Consider the following 5,556-nt stretch of genomic DNA (forward strand, 5'->3'; position numbering starts at 1 on the left):
TTTGAATCATTAGGGGGAGGAAAATAAATTGCACCTTGATAAGAAATCAGAGATGCTTGTAGATCTAGACACGTTCAGCTCTCCACTCACCCTCTCTGTCTGTGAATCAGCACTGAAAGCCCAGTGTTAAATCTGGGAGTACTGACTAGATAAGTCTTTTATCTGCATTAAACCTCTAATCTCATTAAACTGGAGTGCATCAGCCAAAGTGCACGAATAGATGAAGTTCAGCATCATGCCACTTTTCAAACCTCTTATGAAACAGTAATGAAGTACAGTCAAGGAGATGTTTATTCCAAGTTGTTAGACTCATAGGTCTCCTTCTGACAGTTAACTGCTTTCAGTACACCCCTGCCCATTTTAAACTGGTCCAGACTTATCAACCTCAGATCATTTAAACGCAGAGCCATTTGGTGGAGAACCACAATTAGAAGAGCAATAATCCAACCTATTATTGTCATTTGTGGCAAAATAATACCTGGAGCATTTTGAATTAGCCTAGATCAGCAGATAATTTGGTATTTTTGCCCTGGTGATTACTTAGAATTCTCTGTCCTTGGTATTTTCCAGCCCATTGTCTGCAACAGGCTGTATTTACAGCCTGCAACTACAGCGTCTCAACTGGAAACACAGAACATTTGGAAACAGCCTATTAAATGCAAGGTAACAACAGCCCATTCATTTCAGTGGTGACAATTCCCATCATTTTGAATGGGACTGTGTAAAATACATTTGCCTCAACATACTGCAGCTAAATCTGAGGTGACTTTAATCTTCATAATTTGCACTCTGTGAGGATTTACTGGTAATACCACTGGGTAACATATGGTCATGTCTGGCAACAGCTTCCAGCCAATAGACATTCGACTTGATATACTAAAATAGAACTTTGTTCTCCAATGTCTTCGGAACCCTATTGTATTAAGAGTTTGAAAGCGGATCAGCACGAGTGGGATGCAGCTGCTGGTGGCATCCATTTGAACTGTCAACATGCCGAGCTACAGGGTGACATAACAAAGACACACGACGGGGCCAGATTCTGGCTTTACCTTTACGACAAGTGCTGGTTGAGTGATGATTCTCCGAGCCATGAGGCAGATGCAAGAATAGCCCAGGGAGAAGGAGTTGCAGTCCTTTCACACTGCTTCCAAAATGAAGAATGTGCATCAACCTGTTGCCATTTTCCGGTGGGTGCATAGGGGCTCTGGCCATCCCCCCTCAGTGCCATGGAGTGGTGACTGACTTCTAGCCGACCTCTGCTCTGATCAAAGGACTACTTCAAATGGGAATTATTTTGGGGAAGTTCTATGGCCTGTATTACACGGGAGCTCAGACTAAATGATCACACTGGTCCTATCTGGCCTTGGGATCTGCTTCACCATGATTCATATTCTGCCTGTGTTCTTTATGGGCAGTGGTGCAGGCATTTTCCGTAGGCTAGTATGAATGTAGTTCATTCCACAGACGAGTGTGCATTAGCTATAAGGGTAGGGCTTAGCTAATAGAATAACCAGAGCTGATAGAAAAATGCAGAAACATTTCCATGGGTTTTTTTTGCCACAAATTTGAATTCTCCACCACTCTATAAGTTGTTTGGGGGGGGGGGGGGGAAGGCAAATCATTTTCATAGACATAGAAAAAGATCATTTCTAATAATAGCTTGAGCTAATTAAAAAATACCAATAATTTTCTCTCAGGAAATTTTGTGTGTGTGTGTGGGGGGGGGGGGAATCAATGTTGTCATTTTTGTTAGAATTTCCAATGAAAATAATTTTCTTGATGAAAAGCTGAAACAAAAAACTGTTTTCAGTAAAAAAAAAAAAATCAGTGTTTGGTAACATATTTTGAGTTTCAGTCTTGAAAAATTCTTCTGAACATTTTTTGCTTTCCATTTTTTTTAGCAAAAGAATTTTGAACATATCTAATGATAGATGCATAGCTCCCAAGGCCAGAAGGGACCAGTGTGATCATCCAGTCTGACCTCCTGCACAACACAAGCCAGAGGATCTCCCCCAAGTCATTGTGTTTGAGCTAGAGCAGATCTTTTTGAAAAGCTCCAATATTGATTTTAAAATCACCAGTGATGTAGAATCCACTATGACCCTTGGTAAGTTGGTCTAATTACCCTCTCTGTAAAAAATGTACACCTGATTTCCAGTCTGAATGTGTCTAACTTCACTTCTGGTCATTGGAATCTTGGATCTTGGCTCCCTGTTGAACCTTGGCTCATGTTTAGAAATGAATGCATGAGGTCTGGAACTCTTTGGCCAGTTCATAGATTCTAGGACTGGAAGGGACCTCGAGAGGTCATCGAGTCCAGTCCCCTGCCCGCATGGCAGGACCAAATACTGTCTAGACCATCTCTGATAGACATTTATCTAACCTACTCTTAAATAGCTCCAGAGATGGAGATTCCACAACCTCCCTAGGCAATTTATTCCAGTGTTTAACCACCCTGACAGTTAGGAACTTTTTCCTAATGTCCAACCTAGACCTCCCTTGCTGCAGTTTAAACCCATTGCTTCTTGTTCTATCCTTAGAGGCTAAGGTGAACAAGTTTTCTCCCTCTTCCTTATGACACCCTTTTAAATACCTGAAAACTGCTATCATGTCCCCTCTCAGTCTTCTCTTTTCCAAACTAAACAAACCCAATTCTTTCAGCCTTCCTTCATAGGTCATGTTTTCAAGACCTTTAATCATTCTTGTTGCTCTTCTCTGGACCCTTTCCAATTTCTCCACATCTTTTTAAAAATGTGGTGCCCAGAACTGGACACAATACTCCAGCTGGGGCCTAACCAGAGCAGAGTAGAGCGAAAGAATGACTTCTCGTGTCCTGCTCACAACACACCTGTTAATACATCCCAGAATCATGTTTGCTTTTTTTGCAACAGCATCACACTGTTGACTCATATTTAGCTTGTGGTCCACTATAACCCCTAGATCCCTTTCTGCCGTACTCCTTCCTAGACAGTCTCTTCCCATTCTGTATGTGTGAAACTGATTTTTTCTTCCTAAGTGGAGCACTTTGCATTTGTCTTTGTTAAACTTCATCCTGTTTAACTCAGACCATTTCTCCAATTTGTCCAGATCATTTTGAATTATGACCCTGTCCTCCAAAGCAGTTGCAATCCCTCCCAGTTTGGTATCATCCGCAAACTTAATAAGCGTACTTTCTATGCCAATATCTAAGTCGTTGATGAAGATATTGAACAGAGCCGGTCCCAAAACAGACACCTGCGGTACCCCACTCGTTATGCCTTTCCAGCAAGATTGGGAACCATTAATAACAACTCTCTGAGTACGGTTATCCAGACAGTTATGCACCCACCTTATAGTAGCCCCATCTACATTGTATTTGCCTAGTTTATCGATAAGAATATCATGCGAGACTGTATCAAATGCCTTATTAAAGTCTAGGTATACCACATCCACAGCTTCACCCTTATCCACAAGGCTTGTTATCCTATCAAAGAAAGCTATCAGATTGGTTTGACATGATTTGTTCTTCACAAATCCATGCTGGCTGTTCCCTATCACCTTACCACCTTCCAAGTGTTTGCAGATGATTTCCTTAATTACTTGCTCCATTATCTTCCCTGGAACAGAAGTTAAACTAACTGGTCTGTAGTTTCCTGGGTTGTTTTTATTTCCCTTTTTATAGATGGGTACTATATTTGCCCTTTTCCAGTCTTCTGGAATCTCTCCCGTCTCCCATGATTTTCCAAAGATAATAGCTAGAGGCTCAGATACCTCCTCTATTAGCTCCTTGAGTATTCTAGGATGCATTTCATCAGGCCCTGGTGACTTGCAGGCATCTAACTTTTCTAAGTGATTTTTAACTTGTTCTTTTTTTATTTTATCTGCTAAACCTACCCCCTTCCCATTAGCATTCACTATGTTAGGCATTCCTTCAGACTTCTAGGTGAAGACCGAAACAAAGAAGTCATTAAGCATCTCTGCCATTTCCAAGTTTCCTGTTACTGTTTCTCCCTCTTCACTAAGCAGTGGGTCTACCCTGTCTTTGGTCTTCCTCTTGCTTCTAATGTATTGATAAAAAGTCTTCTTGTTTCCCTTTATTCCTGTAGCTAGTTTGAGCTCATTTTGTGCCTTTGCCTTTCTAATCTTGCCCCTGCATTCCTGTGTTGTTTGCCTATATTCATCCTTTGTAATCTGTCCTAGTTTCCATTTTTTATATGACTCCTTTTTATTTTTTAGATCATGCAAGATCTCATGGTTAAACCAAGGTGGTCTTTTGCCACATTTTCTATCTTTCCTAACCAGCGGAATAGCTTGCTTTTGGGCCCTTAATAGTGTCCCTTTGAAAAATTGCCAACTCTCCTCAGTTGTTTTCCCCTCAGTCTTGATTCCCATGGGACCTTACCTATCAGCTCTCTGAGCTTACCAAAATCTGCCTTCCTGAAATCCATTGTCTCTATTTTGCTGTTCTCCCTTCTACCCTTCCTTAGAATTGCAAACTCTAGGATTTCATGATCACTTTCACCCAGGCTGCCTTCTACTTTCAAATTCTCAGTGAGTTCCTCCCTATTTGTTAAAATCAAGTCTAGAACAGCTTCCCCCCAGTAGCTTTTTCAACCTTCTGAAATAAAAAGTTGTCTGCAATGCAGTCCAAGAATTTGTTGGATAGTCTGTGCCCCGCTGTGTTATTTTCCCAACATGTATCCAGATAGTTGAAGTTGTTTTTTTCCCCTGAGGACTCCGCGGTGATAGATTCAACCTGAAACTACTGAAATACAATGAAGAGGCTGTTCCTTTGGAGGGAAGGATGGTCCAGTGGTTTGGGCACTAGCTTGGGAGACCCAGATTAAATTCCCGGCTCTGCCATAGATTTCCTGTGTGACCTTGGATAAATGACTTGGTCTCTCCATGCCTCAGTTCCCCATCTGTACAATGGGGATAATAGTACTGCTCTGCCTCAAAGAGGGGCGGTGTGGATAAATATATTAAGGGCTGTGCGGTGCTCAGATGCTGTGGTGATGGGGGCAAGCAGACAAGAACCTGAGATAAAAATAGAATCAGCGTGCCAGAAATCGGGCAAGAGAGCATGTTCTTATGAAATTTCCAGTCCAGTTTTGCAGACTCAAGAGGTTGTGACTGGCAAGCCGTTGGACCCCGAGGAAGCATCTCCTCCCTGAACCTGAACTCCAATGGCCAGATCCTCAGCTTTAGTATTGCAACACTGATTGACACCAGCTGGGGATCTGGCTCATTAACTCCAGTGCTAATTTATACCAGCCACTGTAAATCAGCATCGCCCCATTGGATTCAATGAGCCAGATCCCGAGTGGATTGATATGACCCAGTATATAGGTATTCACCCCTTCTGGGTCTTAGGCCTTGTCTACACTACGAGAGTAGTTCGATTTTACTTAAATCGAATTTTTGGAATCGATATTGCAAAGTCGAACGTGTGTGTCCACACTAAGGACAGTAATTCGACTTTGTGAGTCCACACTAACGGGGAAAGCGTCGACATTGGAAGTGGTGCACTGTGGTCAGCTATCCCACAGTTCCCGGAGTCCCCGCTGCCCATTGGAA

The sequence above is a fragment of the Malaclemys terrapin genome, chromosome 7 (genome assembly GCF_027887155.1).
Source record: "Malaclemys terrapin pileata isolate rMalTer1 chromosome 7, rMalTer1.hap1, whole genome shotgun sequence".
NCBI lineage: Eukaryota > Metazoa > Chordata > Testudines > Emydidae > Malaclemys > Malaclemys terrapin.